The 21331-nt window shown below is 43.0% G+C and overlaps 1 protein-coding gene across 2 annotated transcripts in view; it reads right to left on the bottom strand.

Annotated features, from left to right (window-relative positions):
* HIVEP1 (HIVEP zinc finger 1) overlaps positions 1 to 21331 on the bottom strand; it is a 240297-nt gene that overhangs the window by 182086 nt on the left and 36880 nt on the right. Inside the window, exon 1 of one of the 2 annotated variants that reach the window (XM_073678778.1) lies at positions 162 to 347. The exons of the other annotated variant lie outside the window; for it this stretch is intronic. The gene's annotated coding sequence lies outside the window, so the exon portion shown is untranslated. Of the gene's footprint in view, positions 1 to 161; positions 348 to 21331 lie in introns of those variants that run through there. 2 annotated transcript variants of the gene reach the window in all.

Below are 21331 nucleotides of genomic sequence, written 5' to 3'. Positions count from 1 at the left end.
CTCCCGCACCCCAGGAAATGTACAGCACTGCATTTCATTAGCAAAAATAATACCGAGCAAAGACAGAATGGAAACTAATAGTGCGGTTTAAGGAAAATGAAAAGGGAAGAGGGCTGTAATGAATACTCCAGCAGCCTTACACACGTATACAGTACACACACCTCCTTCAGGGCAATGCAAAACAAAACAGCATCATCCTGCACATGAAGATCTCGCTGGCTGCTCGCCTCTGGATCATTCATGGTTTTATGAATCACATGCGATGTGCACAGCCCACTAATGTGCCTGCTTTACAAATCGGGATGCCTTGTCGTCCTATTGCAACACTGCAAGCAAGTATACTGGGGAGGGAAAGAGAGAGGGAGGGAGAGAGAAAGCGGGAGAGGAGGAGGGAAGGGGGAGGTAGGGAGACAAGGGGTGACAGAGGAGAGAGGGAGAGAGAAAAGGATAACATTTGCTAGCCTGTGAATGAAAGCCCACATGCACATATTCAGAAAGCATTACATGTACCTCCACACAGACAAGGGACCTCACCAGGCTCTCAGCACCACTGCTAGAGGGGGAGGGCGCCAATTAGATCATTACCACACTGAAATGTGATCTTCACACTGCTTAGCCATATTATGGATTATTTTTACCAATTACATTAATTCCCAGGGATTAAATGCATGCAGAAAAATGCAGTGTGGTGTCCAGCAAGGATGGACTCAGCTTTGTGCCTGTGAACATGCCTTGGCCATGACAACCTGAAAGAGTGGCAGACAATAGACAGGGGTGATGCGCTTTCCTTTGCACAAAGTGATGCTTTTTCCACTTCACCCATCAGATTGCAGCAGCTATTTTCAGCCAAGCATTACAGAAGCCAAAACGTCGCGCATGGGTTAATTCTCATCCCTCTACTAGAGGATGGATTTAAGGGTTAGTGCTGAGAAAAAGCAGGGTGCCATGAGCACAGTCTGGAAGCATGAAGGAGGGTGGGCTTTTAATGGGATGAGGGGGCTGGATCTAGCAAGGCACAGATCAGGCAGGAGTCAGGCACTTGACAGCTTGGGAAAGACAAGGGGCGATACAGGATGGCTGAATAATGTGCAGCAAAAGGGGGAAGGAGCTGAGAGAGTGAGGAAATATGAATGAATCCGGGAGGAGGAGCGTGGGGAAACCCCTATGCAACATAGAGCGCCTTACAGGAACCCAAGAGGATTAGGCGGTGGGGAGATTCTCTCCACTCCATGATGCTAGCCAGGGCCTCCTAGTCACACAAATACCAAAAGAGTTAACTCTTATACACAATAGGACATCCATGTTTACAGCTCGCTTTCCACGATATACGTGCACAAAGGCTGGGCAGACCTCAGGATACGTAGATCCATCGCACATAACTGGGATCATTTCACATACAAACTCTACATTTAGTAATGAATGGAAAATGAATCAGGAAGATGCATCATCATTATTATTTCTTATAAGTCATCAGCTCTTGGTTCTTGCAGTATAATAAATTAGGAACAGCACCTTTGCTTTATACACATCGTTACTGACTCTCATATTTAGTGGTCGTACTTTCCAGAGAAATCAAAAACTGCCACCCTGGCAACCTTACACTGCTGGAGTAAACTATGTGGCTGCGTTCACAGTACGCTCAATGACGACTCAATCATTTCTGGTTTTTAAATCAGTAAGTGCAAGATGTACAAAAAAGTGTCTAAAAGCCCCCATACACATTAGATGAAAATCACCTGAACCTGATGATTTCGACAAGACCAACTATTTAATGAGTTTGGGGGTCTCCTGACCTGGGCTGTGGAGTCGGTAAGCCAAACCACCGACTCCTCAATGTCTCTGACTCCCGACTCAACAGACCTGCCTCACTACTGAGCATGTACATAAAGTGCAGCACAGATTCATCTCACTGCCTCACTACTGAGTGTGTACATAAAGTGCAGCACAGATTCATCTCACTGCCTCACTACTGAGTATGTACATAAAGTGCAGCACAGATTCATCTCACTGCCTCACTACTGAGCATGTACATAAAGTGCAGCACAGATTCATCTCACTGCCTCACTACTGAGCGTGTACATAAAGTGCAGCACAGATTCATCTCACTGCCTCACTACTGAGTGTGTACATAAAGTGCAGCACAGATTCATCTCACTGCCTCACTACTGAGTATGTACATAAAGTGCAGCACAGATTCATCTCACTGCCTCACTACTGAGCACGTACATAAAGTGCAGCACAGATTCATCTCACTGCCTCACTACTGAGCATGTACATAAAGTGCAGCACAGATTCATCTCACTGCCTCACTACTGAGTATGTACATAAAGTGCAGCACAGATTCATCTCACTGCCTCACTACTGAGCATGTACATAAAGTGTAGCACAGATTCATCTCACTGCCTCACTACTGAGCGTGTACATAAAGTGCAGCACAGATTCATCTCACTGCCTCACTACTGAGCGTGTACATAAAGTGCAGCATAGATTCATCTCACTGCCTCACTACTGAGCATGTACATAAAGTGCAGCACAGATTCATCTCACTGCCTCACTACTGAGCATGTACATAAAGTGCAGCACAGATTCATCTCACTGCCTCACTACTGAGCGTGTACATAAAGTGCAGCACAGATTCATCTCACTGCCTCACTACTGAGTGTGTACATAAAGTGCAGCACAGATTCATCTCACTGCCTCACTACTGAGCATGTACATAAAGTGCAGCACAGATTCATCTCACTGCCTCACTACTGAGCATGTACATAAAGTGTAGCACAGATTCATCTCACTGCCTCACTACTGAGCATGTACATAAAGTGCAGCACAGATTCATCTCACTGCTGAGCGTGTACATAAAGTGCAGCACAGATTCATCTCACTGCCTCACTACTGAGCGTGTACATAAAGTGCAGCACAGATTCATCTCACTGCCTCACTACTGAGCATGTACATAAAGTGCAGCACAGATTCATCTCACTGCCTCACTACTGAGCATGTACATAAAGTGCTGCACAGATTCATCTCACTGCCTCACTACTGAGCTTGTACATAAAGTGCAGCACAGATTCATCTCACTACTGAGCATGTACATAAAGTGCAGCACAGATTCATCTCACTGCCTCACTACTGAGCATGTACATAAAGTGCAGCACAGATTCATCTCACTGCCTCACTACTGAGCATGTACATAAAGTGCAGCACAGATTCATCTCACTGCCTCACTACTGAGCATGTACATAAAGTGCAGCACAGATTCATCTCACTGCCTCACTACTGAGCATGTACATAAAGTGCAGCACAGATTCATCTCACTGCCTCACTACTGAGCATGTACATAAAGTGCAGCACAGATTCATCTCACTGCCTCACTACTGAGCATGTACATAAAGTGCAGCACAGATTCATCTCACTGCCTCACTACTGAGCATGTACATAAAGTGCAGCACAGATTCATCTCACTGCCTCACTACTGAGCATGTACATAAAGTGCAGCACAGATTCATCTCACTGCCTCACTACTGAGCATGTACATAAAGTGCAGCACAGATTCATCTCACTGCCTCACTACTGAGCGTGTACATAAAGTGCAGCACAGATTCATCTCACTGCCTCACTACTGAGCATGTACATAAAGTGCAGCACAGATTCATCTCACTGCTGAGCGTGTACATAAAGTGCAGCACAGATTCATCTCACTACTGAGCGTGTACATAAAGTGCAGCACAGATTCATCGCACTGCCTCACTACTGAGAATGTACATAAAGTGCAGCACAGATTCATCTCACTGCCTCACTACTGAGCATGTACATAAAGTGCAGCACAGATTCATCTCAGCTAAAAGCCGAGATCCGTAGATCAGGAAAAGAACAGACATTTATAGGAGATTTCATAAATTTCCCAAATTCTTATGAAAACATTTACAGCACATCCTGCATGGAACTACTGTACCCAATCAATTTATTTTATATTTTTGGAGACTGTCCATTTTATAAAGACTCCAACTCCGACTCCACCAAAATGGACACCGACTGACTCCAGAACCCTACTTCCGACTCGCTCCCGGCAGATTATGTCGGGGAAGAGAAGGATGGAGTCGTTGGAATTTCATAGGTCGATCCTTTTGTTTTCAAGGCAGATAAGCCGCTACCAAATGTTTCTGGCAACGATTTTCTCCTCTCTCCCTGTGGATAACACATGAACATTTGCTAAAGTGTACGGACGAGTCTTGATAGATAGCTGTCAGCTGAACACCCATCTTAGATGTATGGCCGGCATAAGACTTTGTTCAAGTCAATGTTTTCTGTCATAAATTAGCTAGATGTTTTACATGGTGGACACTGGCGGCACTTGGCAGACTTTGTAGACTTATATTGGAGTCCATCATTTTGACAAGAATAATAAATTATTCCGGATTTTAGCTGAGCCTTTGGCAAAAATGTAAGTATAGGGCAATAAAATCACATGCAAATTTATAGCGCTTTCCCGAAAATCAGTTTGGGGAAAGCGCTATAAATTTGCATGTGATTTTATTGCCCTATATTTACATTTGTGTGACAAGGTTCAAGGTGACAAGGACAAGGTTGTGTCACAGTGTGACAAGGTTACCACTATTTTAACTCATAAGCTACATAGTAACTAGGAATACACATTGACTACCCCTAGAACAAGAGTTGCAGTGATCGACCACTGTATAAAAGTGCTATAGTGTCAAATTCTGTATACCCTGCAGTATATTCAAAGAAATTCCTTTCTTCTGGAAAAACAAGGCTATGACACTAACACTATAATAAATGATGGTCACTGTACACAATTAGTGTCTAGCTCTTGAAAAGTTAATCAGAAAGAACAAAAAATAAAACAATTGGCCATATTTAGTCAATTCCAGCATATACAGTTCTGTGTGGTCAGGTAGACATGTCACCGAATAGTGTTGCACAAGAAATGACGTCACCTTTTCGACAAGCACGAAACAGCGCTGATTTCCTTTGTTTCATCACGACCCACCAGAAATGTACACAGTGGGATCTGCATACATATCACTATACTTTTCACATTTATCAAGCTATGCTGGCTTAATGTCGTCTGCCATGGGAGAAAATGTGGGCCAGAGATCTGAGCGTCTTTCATTTCAGATGTGAAGATGATTTTCAAGGACAATGAGGAGACTGCCTCATTCCCACCTCTCTGCACCGAGTGTGGAGAATGGGAGGGACAGTGTGGAGCACCAGGCATTAACACACCATCTTCTGGTATGCTGGCTTTCTACTGAAGAATTTGGCAGATCACTGGAGCTTGTAAAAACACTTTATTCTTTTATATCTTATGGAATTAAAATGTAGAAGATATCTCCTGCATTCGGGAGAGAAGGATAAAAGGCCTAGCTCGAATATGTATGCATGTTCATACCCGGTGGATCTCCATAAACAAGAATTAAAAATATCATTTTTGAAGTTCCTTAACCTGAAATGATACGACAGTCTTAATATAACTTATCTACGGAAACATTAGGTAGCACCACAGGGGACCTCCACAACTAACAAAAGCATACACTGCAAGTACAGTAACCAACCAATACAGAACTGTACATTAAAGGGTTATCTTAGCAAGTTATCAACCTGCTAGAGTAGAACGATGGTATTCCCATCATTGTCGCGCATGTCGGGCCATGCTCTGGTTCTGTGGATCAGTGGGAGTCCCAGTGATCAGCAGGTCCTGTCCTTTGGTGAGGGAATTACTTTGGAAGATGGGAATAACCCTTTAAAACACAAAATACATTTTAATAATAGATAGCCTAACCAATTTCATGTCATTAAACGTATTATTTTGTGCACAGGGTAAAAAAAAAAATCATTTTACTTTTTTTAGTCACTTTAATCTTTTAGTTATTTATACTACAAACTGCAATACCACTTCACAGAAGAAATAAAATGGCAGTTACAGGGGCTTTAAGCAGGCCTTCATCTGCCAAGGTAATCCATCTGTTCCCCGCGATCATGTCGCATTGTCAATGGCAACATTTAAATGCTGATGTCAGAGATTGACAGAAGCATCTAAATGGTTAACTGCAGCAATTTGAGCTAGCACCAGTCGCTGCAGTTTCATGCAGATGACATGTATGAAACAAGCCTAGTTCCCGAGTCAACTTTATACAATCCTTATGATTAAAAATGTTCATCATAGGTAGTTAAAGTTTTAACTTGTTCATGTTTGATTGGTTTATTGCATGCAGCAGAAAGTTTGTACATTCTGCAAATTAATCTAAGTTGCAAAGGGAGCTGAAAATTTTTTATTGCAACTATATATAGGTAAAACAGAAATAGCCATACACATTAGCTGATAGTTTTAGACTTATCTCATGTCTTTACACTATGGCTAGAAATCTCTCCCATAAAATTCAAAGTGCATCTCCACTCTATTTTCTTGTATGGTCAATATAACTGCTGTGGAACAATGCTAAATACTGACTGCTGACTGGCCTTATGAAACGGATGACCTAACCTTAGGAGAGATAATCTCATATTGGTGGAATACTTTACCCCCATCCTGGCTGTACTGTTCCGATTCCATTCATTGTTTAGATCCGTCGGCCACCAGTGCTGAAAGCTGATAGCTGGGTGGTGCAAGGGGTGCTGGGTGTTTGACCCCACCGATATGGAATTGATGACATAACTCAAGGATAGGTCATCAATACAAGCCTAAACAAACCCTTCAAGAGAAGCGGAGGCAAAAATTAGTTGCCAGCGAAATAGAGATCTAGCCTTATCAATTCCCTTTGCTGAGTAATCACTTTCAGGGTACCGTAGGGCTTTCCACACTCACATACCTTATTTGTGTGTCTACTGCCAGAAATCTCATGAACAGCAAAATATTATATATATATATATATATATATATATACGGTATATATATATATATCTCAACTTCAACGAGGCTACAGAATACTTTCCTACTGTTCAAGAATGCACCATAGACTCCTCCAAAAAGAGGACAACTCCCAGAAGAACGGGCAATTCTGAATGTGCAATTACTTAGGCTACGTCCATATTATATTTGTACATACTGTCGGGCACATATGTTCAGGAGGTATGTGGCCTTACATGGGCACTGTCAGGACAGATTCTGAGGCATCCGTCCACCAGAAATGTATACCGCATGGTATAGGTTTCTTTGAAGTAACCCTCTATACAGGAAAGCAGTCTGTTTCACTTTCCTATACTATATTTTTATGCAAATTTTAAGCTGCGTTTTACAGTACCAGCAAAGTCTGAGATTTCAGAAGTCTCATGCACACAGCTTGGTTTTTTGCCCTCAGTATTTTGTCAAATACCATTACCTACGTTTTTGCAAAATGCAGCATGTCACTTCTTTCAGCGTTTTTGCAGTGTTTTTCACCCATTGAAAGCAATGGGTAAGGGCAAAAACCTGAGGAAGTTGAATCAGGTTATTTTTTTTTTGTTTGCACTAAACTTTATCAGCATGCACAAGAGACAAATGTACAGTGACAAAAACATAGTAAAAATGCACCAAAAACTCAGGAAAGCCTTCTTTTTTGAGGCAGCTTCTTTACTGCCAAGAGAGCAGGTTTGGCCTGCAGAAAAAAAGTATCAAAAACGCAACGTGCGAAAATAGCCTTACCTGCCAGATGGAGGCCAGAAGAACACACTTTTGGTCTCTGCCTGGTGTATGGTGGTCTATGGCAACATTACAATATATTTTGGTAAAAGCTCTCAATGTATACTGTAGGTATACAGCACAGACCAAAAGTTTGGACACACCTTCTCATTTAAAGCTTTTTCTGTATTTTCATGACTATGAAAATTGTACATTCACACTGAAGGCATCAAAACTATGAATTAACACATGTGGAATTATATACTTAATAAAAAAGTGTGAAACAGCTGAAAAACGAGTGGCCATCATTACTTTAAGAAATGAAGGTCAGTCAGTGCGAAAAATTGGGAAAACTTTGAAAGTGTCCCCAAGTGCAGTTACAAAAACCATCAAGCGCTACAAAGAAACTGGCTCACATGAGGACTGCCCCAGGAAAGGAAGACCAAGAGTCACTTCTGCTTCTGAGGATAAGTTTATCCGAGTCACCAGCCTCAGAAATCGCAGGTTAACAGCAGCTCAGATTAGAGACCAGGTCAATGCCACACAGAGTTCTAGCAGCAAACACATCTCTACAACAACTGTTAAGAGGAGACTTTGTGCAGCAGGCCTTCATGGTAAAATAGCTGCTAGGAAACCACTGCTAAGGACAGGCAACAAGCAGAAGAGACTTGTTTGGGCTAAAGAACACAAGGAATGAACATTAGACCAGTGGAAATCTGTGCTTTGGTCTGATGAGTCCAAATTTGAGATCTTTGGTTCCAACCACCGTGTCTTTGTGCGACGCAGAAAAGGTGAACGGATGGAGTCTACATGCCTGGTTCCCACTGTGAAGCATGGAGGAGGAGGTGTGATGGTGTGGGGGTGCTTTGCTGGTGACACTGTTGGGGATTTATTCAAAATTGAAGGCATACTGAACCAGCATGGCTACCACAGCATCTTACAGCGGCATGCTATTCCATCCGGCTTGCGTTTAGTTGGACCATCATTTATTTTTCAACAGGACAATGACCCCAAACCCACCTCCAGGCTGTGTAAGGGCTATTTGACCAAGAAAGAGAGTGATGGGGTGTTACGCCAGATGACCTGGCCTCCACAGTCACCAGACCCGAACCCAATCGAGATGGTTTGGGGTGAGAGCTGGACCGCAGAGTGAAGGCAAAAGGGCCATCAAGTGCTAAGCATCTGTGGGAACTCCTTCAAGATTGTTGGAATACCATTTCCGGTGACTACCTCTTGAAGCTCATCAAGAGAATGCCAAGAGTGTTATGTTCTGCTACCAAAGCTAAGGAAAGAGAGGAGATCTGTCCCTACTATAAGACTCAGCTGAATCCCTACGATGTAACAGGGAACCTGATCCTGCGATCAGACCTGCTAAAGTCCTAATCTAGTCTGTACGGAGACCTATAGATTTGGGGAGGGAATCCCTACAAGTACTAAGGACTGGGAGGAATATGGGACACCTCCTAACAGAAATAGTAGCAGACAGACGAACAAACAAAATAGATAGAACCTAGAGGTCCGTAGACCAAGCAAACTAACAGAGTTAGATACAGAGCACAGGCTAGCTAGAAAGTAGATATACAATGAAGTCCAGCAAAGCCAGAAGGGCGGAGCAGGATTAAATAGGCCAACAAGGTCATGTGACCAGCAAAGGAAAAAAAACCTAACAGCAAGGTTCTAACAGTACCCCCCCTTCTAAGAGGATCCTCCGGATCCCCTAGGACCAGGCTTATCAGGAAATCTCCTGTGAAACGCTCTGATAAGTCTGGACGCGGAAACATCATCTGACCTCACCCAAGAGTTATCCTCGGGTCCGAAACCTTTCCAGGCCACAAGATACTGCAAACTACCTCTATACCGTCTAGAGTCAAGGATGCGAGAAATTTCATATTCCCCGTCCTCCACCACCGGAGGAACAGAGGCAGAGGCGTCACCATCCGACACAACAGCTTTTTTTAACAGAGAGACATGAAAGACCGGATTAATTCTCCAGGAGGTAGGAACCTCCAACCTAACAGCAGATTGGTTGACAACCTGAAGCACCTTAAAGGGCCCTACAAACTTGGGACCCAATTTCTTAGAAGGAATCCTCAACCGCAGATTCCTAGAGGACAACCAAGCCATGTCACCAACAGCGAACAAAACCTCCTGTCGTTTCCTATCAAAGTAGTCTTTAGATTTTCTGTTGGCCTCCTGAAGATTACCACGCACATCCGTCCAAACTCTTTCCAAATCACCGGAAAAATTCTCCTCCTCAGGCACGGCAGATCCCAACTTGGAGAACGACCCAAACGACGGATGTCTCCCAGAACAACAAAAAAAAGGCGAACAACCAGCAGAAGAAGATGTATGATTGTTCAGAGCAAATTCAGCAAGTGGCAGAAACTCAGACCACCCCTCTTGATTGTCTGCCACAAAACAACGCAAGAACTGCTCAACATCCTGGTTTTTCCTTTCTGTCTGGCCATTAGATTCAGGATGATATCCGGACGAAAACGACAAATGAATTCCCAACCTGTCACAAAAGGCACGCCAAAAACGAGCCACGAACTGAGGACCCCTATCAGAAACAATGTCAGTAGGAACGCCATGAAGTCTGACAATTTCCTTGACAAAGGCCTTAGCGAGAGTTTTAGCGCAGGGCAGTTTGACGAAGGGAACCAAGTGACACATCTTGCTAAAACGGTCCACGACCACCCAGATGACAGTAAAACCCTCAGAGGGGGGAAGGTCAGTTATAAAGTCCATAGCCAAATGTGTCCAAGGAGCACTGGGGACCTCCAAAGGACAAAGCAACCCCGCAGCAGGAGTATGTGAGGACTTAGATCTAGCACATATAGTACATTGGCGCACCCACTTAATGACTTCCTTCTGCCATCCAGGCCACCAAAAACTGCGACCCACCAGTCTCTTGGTCTCAGAGATTCCGGGATGACCTGCCAACCGAGATTCGTGACACTCAACAAACAAATCTCTCCTAAAGGTCCCAGGCACAAACAACCTCCCATGAGGAGTGTTAGATGGGGCATTCTCCTGAGCTTTAAGAATCTCATCTTCCAAAACGGAGTCTAAAGCAGCTATCACAACACCTTCTTGTAAAATGTTTTCCTCTTTCTCAGCACCGACTATGGGAGAAAAACTGCGAGACAAGGCATCCGCCTTAACATTCTTAGTACCAGGGATGTAAGTAACGGAGAAATTAAACCGCGAGAAAAACAGTGCCCACCTAGCCTGACGGGCATTCAGGCGCTTGGCAGCGTCAAGATATATCAGATTTTTATGATCCGTAAGAACCTGAACGGGAAATTCCGCACCTTCCAAGAAGTGGCGCCAGTGTTCAAATGCGAGTTTAATAGCCAATAATTCCCGATTACCAATATCGTAATTCAATTCAGTCTCCGAAAATTTTTTTGAAAAAAATGCACAGGGATGTAATCCATCCCCGTTATCCTGAGACAATACTGCGCCAACCCCCACAGAGGAAGCATCAACCTCAACCAAAAACGGCCTAGTAACATCAGGCTGCATAAGGATGGGAGCAGAGGTGAACCTCTCCTTGAGATACACAAAAGCTTCAATGGCCTCAGAAGACCACTGAACCGCATCAGCACCTTTCCTGGTGAGATCAGTCAGAGGTTTGACAATACTAGAAAAATTTTTTATGAATTTTCTATAGTAATTGGCGAAACCCAAAAACCTCTGTATTGATTTCAAACCAATAGGCCTAGGCCATTCCTGCACAGCCTGAACCTTAACCGGATCCATCTCAAAACCTTTGCTGGAGATAATGTAGCCCAAAAAACTAATTCTCTGTACAGCGAACTCACATTTCTCCAGCTTAGCAAAAAGCGAATTGTCCATTAATAACTGTAATACCTCACGCACGCTCCGCCAATGAGACTCCAGATCTGGCGAATAAATCAAAATGTCATCCAAATACACAACCACATTTTTACCGATCAAAGGTCTAAGGATGTCATTAATCAGATTCTGAAAAAATGCAGGAGCATTAGTAAGACCAAAAGGCATAACCAGATTCTCAAAATGACCCACAGGAGTGTTAAAAGCAGTCTTCCATTCATCACCCTCCTTCATGCGCAACAGATTGTATGCCCCCTTAAGGTCAATTTTAGAGAACCACTTGGCCCCCAATAACTGGTTAAACAGATCAGGAATCAATGGCAGTGGGTAAGGATTGCGTACCGTAATTTTGTTAATCTCACGAAAATCCAGACAAGGACGTAAACCGCCGTCCTTTTTTTTTACAAAAAAAAATCCAACCGCCACAGGAGACTTAGAGGGCCTAATGTGACCGGCGGCCAAACTTGTCTGTATGTATTCCTCCAAAGCCTTCCTCTCAGGAATAGTAAGGTTAAATAAACGACTTTTAGGAAGAGTCGCTCCAGGGACAAATTCAATAGAACAATCATAGTCTCTATGGGGAGGCAAAACCTGCGATTCTTTCTCAGAAAAAACTCTCCAAAAATCCTGAATAGGAACAGGCAATTCTCCCCTATCCAAAGCTGCAATACGCCCGTTACAACACTTGTCATAACATTTATGGCTCCAGGATTTAATTTCACTGGTAGACCAATCCAGTACAGGATTGTGAAATTTTAACCAGGGCAAACCCAATATTACTGGAGAAGGCAAGTTATTCAACACTACCAAATCCAATTTCTCATGGTGAACACCATTAATAGTGAGAGGAAATTCACTGACCTTGAGAGTAATATTCTTCAAAGGGGAGCCATCCACAGAAACCACAGCAATGGGGGATGATAAAGGTTCAGGTTTTAAATTGAGTTTTTCCACGAATCCCCCATCAATAACATTCAGTGTAGACCCGCAATCAACAAACACCCGAAATTCCATTAATTTTTCCTGAGCAATCGTGGAAGCAGCTAAAAATATACCCTTGGAATTTAAACAGGCAATACGGGCGTGACTGACCATTTTTTTTTCTTTCTTCATACGAAGCTCACAGCCTTTAATCAAATGACCAGATTTCCCGCAATAGAAACACAAGCCTTCTGAAAAACGACGGTGTTTTTCTTGAGAGCGAGGTGCCACCGATCCAATCTCCATCGGTTCACCACTGTTAGTACACACATTATCATAACCAGAAACTGACATAGCAGAGGATTTGCTCTCATTAACCCTAGCACGCAGTCTTCTGTCCACCCGTATAGCTAATTGCATAGCCTGTTGCAAATCCTCAGGTGTAGGATAAGCAATTAGCAGGTCTTTAACCTTTTCACTGAGCCCAGCAAGAAATAGACTTTTCAGAGCAGAATCGTTCCACCCTGTTTGAGTGGACCAACGACGAAAATGTGTACAATATTTTTCCATATTACCTGATCCTTGTTTTAAACGTCTCAACTCAGTCTCAGCTGATGCCACACGGTCAGGATCATCATATAATAGTCCTAAAGCAGAAAAAAAACTATCCACTGATCCGAAGCATGTATCACTAGGTTGCAAAGAAAAGGCCCACTCCTGAGGCTCTTTGCGCAAAAGTGACATTATGAACCCTACGCGCTGGGATTCATCCCCAGAGGACTTGGGTCTCAAACGAAAATACAATAAGCAAGCATTTTTAAATGAAAAAAATTCTCGATGTTCACCAAAAAATAAATCCGGCAAACATACCTTAGGCTCCAAGAAATATGCTCCAGGACAGTTACTCACGTGCTGACGGAGCTCGGCCACTTCCAGAGAGAGTCCCTGCAGGTGTTTAGCCAAATCCTGAACCGACACCATGATGGAACAAAAAAAAATCTTTCCTTAGAGAATTTACAGGCTGGACTTACTGTTATGTTCTGCTACCAAAGCTAAGGAAAGAGAGGAGATCTGTCCCTACTATAAGACTCAGCTGAATCCCTACGATGTAACAGGGAACCTGATCCTGCGATCAGACCTGCTAAAGTCCTAATCTAGTCTGTACGGAGACCTATAGATTTGAGGAGGGAATCCCTACAAGTACTAAGGACTGGGAGGAATATGGGACACCTCCTAACAGAAATAGTAGCAGACAGACGAACAAACAAAATAGATAGAACCTAGAGGTCCGTAGACCAAGCAAACTAACAGAGTTAGATACAGAGCACAGGCTAGCTAGAAAGTAGATATACAATGAAGTCCAGCAAAGCCAGAAGGGCGGAGCAGGATTAAATAGGCCAACAAGGTCATGTGACCAGCAAAGGAAAAAAAACCTAACAGCAAGGTTCTAACAAAGAGTGTGCAAAGCAGTCATCAAAGCAAACGGTGGCTACTTTGAAGAACCTAGAATATAAGACATATTTTCAGTTGTTTCACACTTTTTTGTTAAGTATATAATTCCACATGTGTTAATTCATAGTTTTGATGCCTTCAGTGTGAATGTACAATTTTCATAGTCATGAAAATACAGAAAAATCTTGAAATGAGGTGTGTCCAAACTTTTGGTCTGTACTGTAGGTGCATAGACTAATGTGCACCTAGTCTTACATCATCTTGTCTTACAGTATACAGTTTTATTAATTTATAGGTGATGCCAAATACAACCTCAACAAGAACCGAGAAAGGATGAGCTTTTGAGCCCTGTAGAAGGAATAGCTACCGTAATTGTAATGTGTGGTCTGGGACTAAAAATACTTTGGTGTCTTAATTTATTCTGGGGTCTTGTCTGGGACTTAAATTTATATTAGCATGTGATATCTGGCTTTATTTTGCAGTCTGCTGTCTGCATTTAGTGTGGAATCTATAAATTCTATCTGTGGCCTAAATTTATACTGGGGGTCTATGTTAACTTTTGGGTATTATGAAGAGGGTCATACTACTAATCTAACCACATTTACATAACACAATGCACAAATAGTAAACGTGGTTCACAAAAGTGCACATAGCCTTTGAATTTCAGCATGAACATATCAGCTTTTTACCCTAACTACTGGTAAAACTTCAAGCACTTCTCCTGATGAAATGTTGGAAATCGAATGCTTCGTTAACGTGCCTGCAAGTTACTGTTGTTTGTGAATTTATCATTCTAGACTGCTTTCATACTGCTGACACTGATATACGAGTTTTGAAAATGTACTGAAAAAACTTGCACACAGCCAGAGAGAATATCGCTGACACTGTGCTACAAAAGCCACACATAGACTGCAAGCTACATGACTGATGACTTCACCAAAACAAATTGTAAAACCTGACACAACTAAATTATCCACACGCACTGCAGTAAAACCATAACAAAATAAGTCAACAAGTCAAGGCTGGTGGGAAGATGGAAACCAGAGCCAATGTGGCAATTATTACAAATATAGAGAGCTTATAATCAAGAAGAGGATTCCTGTGTTGTATAAACTATTTGCATTTTTTTCTTTTTTGGCCTTTTACGACTGTTAAGTCTCTAGGAACTCAAAATTTATCTGCGAGCCTGAACCTAGAGGTTGATTAATTCAGCAGTTTTCTATAGACTCTGCTGCTTTCTTAACCCCAGTTACATTTGATTAAAGTTGTGCCGTCTGACCAGGGCTGTGGAGTCGGTAAGCCAAACCACCGACTCAGAGTCCTCATTTTTCCCGACTTCTGACTCCAACTCTGAATCCACGACTCCGACTCCACTGCACTGCCTCAATACTGAGCATGTACATAGAGTGCAGCACAGATTCATCTCACTGCCTCACTACTGAGCGTGTACATAAAGTGCAGCACAGATTCATCTCACTGCCTCACTACTGAGCATGTACATAAAGTGCAGCACAGATTCATCTCACTACTGAGCATGTACATAAAGTGCAGCACAGATTCATCTCACTGCCTCACTACTGAGCATGTACATAAAGTGCAGCACAGATTCATCTCACTGCCTCACTACTGAGCATGTACATAAAGTGCAGCACAGATTCATCTCACTACTGAGCATGTACATAAAGTGCAGCACAGATTCATCTCACTGCCTCACTACTGAGCATGTACATAAAGTGCAGCACAGATTCATCTCACTGCCTCACTACTGAGAATGTACATAAAGTGCAGCACAGATTCATCTCACTACTGAGCGTGTACATAAAGTGTAGCACAGATTCATCTCACTGCCTCACTACTGAGCATGTACATAAAGTGGAGCACAGATTCATCTCACTGCCTCACTACTAAGCATGTACATAAAGTGCAGCACAGATTCATCTCACTGCCTCACTACTGAGCATTTACATAAAGTGCAGCACAGATTCATCTCACTGCCTCACTACTGAGCATGTACATAAAGTGGAGCACAGATTCATCTCACTGCCTCACTACTAAGCATGTACATAAAGTGGAGCACAGATTCATCTCACTGCCTTACTACTGAGCATGTACATAAAGTGCAGCACAGATTCATCTCAATGCCTCACTACTGAGCATGTACATAAAGTGCAGCACAGATTCATCTCACTGCCTCACTACTGAGCATGTACATAAAGTGTAGCACAGATTCATCTCACTGCCTCACTACTGAGCGTGTACATAAAGTGTAGCACAGATTCATCTCACTGCCTCACTACTAAGCATGTACATAAAGTGCAGCACAGATTCATCTCACTGCCTCACTACTGAGCATGTACATAAAGTGCAGCACAGATTCATCTCACTGCCTCACTACTAAGCATGTACATAAAGTGGAGCACAGATTCATCTCACTGCCTCACTACTGAGCGTGTACATAAAGTGTAGCACAGATTCATCTCACTGCCTTACTACTGAGCATGTACATAAAGTGCAGTACAGATTCATCTCACTGCCTCACTGCTGAGCATGTACATAAAGTGCAGCACAGATTCATCTCACTGCCTCACTACTGAGCATGTACATAAAGTGCAGTACAGATTCATCTCACTGCCTTACTACTGAGCATGTACATAAAGTGGAGCAGATTCATCTCACTGCCTCACTACTGAGCATGTACATAAAGTGCAGCACAGATTCATCTCACTGCCTCACTACTGAGCATGTACATAAAGTGCAGCACAGATTCATCTCACTGCCTCACTACTGAGCATGTACATAAAGTGGAGCACAGATTCATCTCACTACTGAGCGTGTACATAAAGTGTAGCACAGATTCATCTCAATGCCTCACTTCTGAGCATGTACATAAAGTGCAGTACAGATTCATCTCACTGCCTCACTACTGAGCGTGTACATAAAGTGCAGCACAGATTCATCTCACTGCCTCACTACTGAGCATGTACATAAAGTGCAGCACAGATTCATCTCACTGCCTCACTACTGAGCATGTACATAAAGTGGAGCACAGATTCATCTCACTGCCTCACTACTGAGCATGTACATAAAGTGCAGCACAGATTCATCTCACTGCCTCACTACTGAGCATGTACATAAAGTGCAGCACAGATTCATCTCACTGCCTCACTACTGAGCATGTACATAAAGTGGAGCACAGATTCATCTCACTACTGAGCGTGTACATAAAGTGTAGCACAGATTCATCTCACTGCCTTACTACTGAGCATGTACATAAAGTGCAGTACAGATTCATCTCACTGCCTCACTGCTGAGCATGTACATAAAGTGCAGCACAGATTCATCTCACTGCCTCACTACTGAGCATGTACATAAAGTGCAGTACAGATTCATCTCACTGCCTTACTACTGAGCATGTACATAAAGTGGAGCAGATTCATCTCACTGCCTCACTACTGAGCATGTACATAAAGTGCAGCACAGATTCATCTCACTGCCTCACTACTGAGCATGTACATAAAGTGCAGCACAGATTCATCTCACTGCCTCACTACTGAGCATGTACATAAAGTGGAGCACAGATTCATCTCACTGCCTTACTACTGAGCATGTACATAAAGTGCAGCACAGATTCATCTCAATGCCTCACTTCTGAGCATGTACATAAAGTGCAGTACAGATTCATCTCACTGCCTCACTACTGAGCGTGTACATAAAGTGCAGCACAGATTCATCTCACTGCCTCACTACTGAGCATGTACATAAAGTGCAGCACAGATTCATCTCACTGCCTCACTACTGAGCATGTACATAAAGTGGAGCACAGATTCATCTCACTGCCTTACTACTGAGCATGTACATAAAGTGCAGCACAGATTCATCTCAATGCCTCACTTCTAAGCATGTACATAAAGTGCAGCACAGATTCACCTCAACTAAAAGCCGAGACCCTTAGATCAGGAACAGAACAGACATTTATAGGACATTTCATAACTTTCCCAAATTCTTAAGAAAAATATTACAGCACATCCTGCATTGTACTACTGTACCCAATTTATTATATATTTTAGGAGTCAGTCCATTTTATACTAACTCCATGACTCCACAGCCCAAGTCTGACATCACTTTAGAGTCTACAGTGAGGTAGCCTGCATTCACACATCCGTTATACAACCCCCCCGGGAATTGAGCAGAGTCTCCGCCGCTGCTCCCGATGTCCATTATTGTCTGCAACGCTGTTGTCACACCAACAGTGCCATAGCCAATTAGTAAACTCAGCAGCTTTGCTTGAGCTCACTGATTGGCTGCAGTATTGTCTCTTGTTTGCCTTATCAACTGCAAGTGCTTCTACTGTGAAATGAATATTTTGGTGTAAAAAAAATACTAAGTTGCAAATAAGTAGATCAATTTTGCAACTGATTCAATCACATTCACCCTGATCAGATATTAATAAATCACAGTAAAGGTCATTTAATCTATCATGATTAAACACTGGGCCACAAGATGGGGTAAAAGTTTACTGCAAACAAGGCCTACTTAAGTGGTGTTCTCAACTTCTTATCTTCAGGAGCATGACGCTCCTCTGACTCCCAGCTTCCCGCTCCTCGGGGAGGATGTGCTCCTGATGAGTGACAGTTCGGCAGGCAGCTCTCCGATTATCCAAGGCAGCTTTGCATCTGTAGCATTTGAGGAATGCATGAGCTCTGTAGCAGGCAAAATTCAGCGATGCAGCCAGCTAGAGTGGCGCATGAAAGCTGTATAGAAACAACTAGAAATCGTGCACTCCTTGACTAGGAAACCAGCCACCTCTGAGGTGAACGACATCCCATCAAAGTTTTTATCCTCTTAATATATTGCATGACATGATATAGCACAGAGTACTTACAATTGCTAATGTTTCCCTTCTTCCCAGCTAATTATTCTCTTTTCTCTGCTCTATGTAGAAACAGGAAATCTCTTTTCCCTTCATAACTCATCCCCCTCTTCAACTCCTGACCCAGAGGCTTCTTCCTCCCCCTGCCAGGGACTTTACGGCTTTGTGCCCACGATGCAGAAATGTTCAGGATTTTTTCCTGAGCGTTTCTGCATCTCCCTGGCAGAAAAAAAAAGCATGCGGATTGTACATGCGGATTGTACATGCGTTTTTCCTGCCAGGGACATGTGGAAGTGAAGCGTTCTTCACATGCATTTCCGCATGCGGGTTGACAAGCGCTTTCCAAGCGATTTTAGCATCACTTGGAAAGTGCTTGTCAACTTGGTCACACTATATAAATCCATGCAAACGGCATGGATTTATATAGTGTGACCGTAAAGAATGGTTAAAAATAAAAAAATAAATCTATTCCGATGGCCCCCGCAGTCTTGTTTCCCTCTGTCCTGGCTGCCGGCAGCGGTACACTGAAGGACCTGCCGACGTCAGCGTCGCGTGACCAGTCACATGACTGACGTCAGCGCAGGTCCTTCAGTCCATCGCTAGCTGCCGGCATAAAAGGACGAGTGCACCGGGGGCCATCAGAAGGTAAATATAATCTTTATTTTATTCTTTTTTTCACAGTTTCTATGGTACCCGGGTCCGGAGTAGAGTCTCCTCTCCTCTAGACCTGGGTACCATCCGCACATTGGAACGCATGCATTCCGCATGTCCTTATCTAGTGAAGCGGAATGCATGCGTTCTAATGCAAGTCAATGGCGGCGAAGACGCAGCGCTTCCGCAAAATAATTGGTAGTGCTGCGTTTTTTTCCGCAATGATAATCCGCAGCGGAAATTTCCGCAGCATGTGCACAACACATACGGATTATCATTGGGGAACATGGCAGGCCTTCTACCATGCGTTTTTTAAGCGTTTCTGCAGTGTTTTTGCCGCTGCTGAAACAATTAAAAAACGAATCGTGGGCACACAGCCTACTAGTGACTTATACAGGGAAAATTGACCTCCTGTTTCTGCAAAGAGCTTAGAAGTATTTAGCTAGTCAGTTTTTAATCATGTGATGTCATAAACCTAATGGAAAACAGAAGAATTAGCTGTGTAGAAGGGCAAAATGAGCAATTTTAAGTACACTGTGCTATGTAATAGGATGACTGCAATATATTAAAAAGGATAAAAAAAATTTATGGGAGTGCTTCTTTAACCCCTTTATGACATTTGTAGTAATAGTACATCCCTGTGCCCTAGGCCTATAGGGCCAGGGACGTACTATTACGCGTGCTATGATCGTGCCAGCACGCAAGCAGTACGTGGCGATCGCCGCCAGGTGTCAGCTGATTGTTACAGATGACAACCATGTGTCAGCTGATTGGTACAGCTGACAACCGGTGCTGTGCCAGGAGCAGTCCCGCACTTCTCACGGCAAATTAACCGCCGCAATGCTGCAATCGAAGTCGATCGCAGCATTGCGGGGACAAGGGGGGGTAAGCGCGATACTCACCTCCTCTCCCGGCGTCCAGCGGCGTCTGAGTCCTTTCCCGGATGTTGTCATGACGACCGGATGTCGTCATGACAACATCCGGGTCATCAGGAGGCAGGAAGTTACTTTGGTCATGCGCAGTGCATGACCAAAGTAACCTCCCTGTGTGCAGCGCTGACAGGCTGTATAACATAGGGAGCCGATGCTCTCTATGCTATACAGCCGATCAGGCTGAAAAAAGCTAAAGTCCCACAGTGGGACATGGTGTAAAAGTAAGTAAAACGTCAGAAAGTGAAAAAAAAATGTAAAAAAAAAAAATTGTAAAAATATTAAATAAAATGAAATAAATAATAATTCCCAAAAAATAAAAATATAATATACCCATCAATAAATATTATTATGAAAAAAAAATAATAAAAGTATACATATTTGGTATCGCCACGTCCGGAACGACCTGACCTATAAAACTGTCCCACTAGTTAACCCCTTTAGTGAACACGGTATAAAAAATAAAAAGACAAAGTAAAAAATGATGCTTTATCATCATACCGCAAAACAAAAAATGGAATAAAACTCCATAAAAAAAACAATGTAAATAAAAATGGTACCGCTGAAAACGTCATCTTGTCCCGCAAAAAACAAGCAGCCATACAGCTCCATCAGCCGAAAAATAAAAAAGTTATAGCTCTCAGAATAAAGCGATGCAAAAAAAAATGTTTTTCTATAAAATAGTTTTTAGTGTGTAAAAGCGCCAAAACATAAAAAACAATATATATGTGGTACCGCTGTAAACATACTGACCCGAAGAATAACACTGCCTTATCAATTTCACAACACGCGGAACGGCATACCTGAGTACCCGATACAAACTCATGTAGCGAGCACTTACGCTCAAGACTAATGACAACTTATTCAATATAATGACCCAATTTATCAAATTCTGTGTCGTACCTCTGGGTTCAAAATGTTCACTATACCCCTTGATAAAATCCTTGAGGGGTGCCGTTTCCAAAATGGGGTCACTTGTGGGGGGTTTCCACTATTTAGGCGCATCAGGGACTCTCCAAACGCGACATGGCA

This window comes from Phyllobates terribilis, unplaced genomic scaffold, assembly GCF_046119375.1.
Source record: "Phyllobates terribilis strain yellow unplaced genomic scaffold, ASM4611937v1 Scaffold_4__5_contigs__length_816908805, whole genome shotgun sequence".
Lineage (NCBI taxonomy): Eukaryota > Metazoa > Chordata > Amphibia > Anura > Dendrobatidae > Phyllobates > Phyllobates terribilis.
This window is presented reverse-complemented; position numbering and strand designations above follow the sequence as displayed.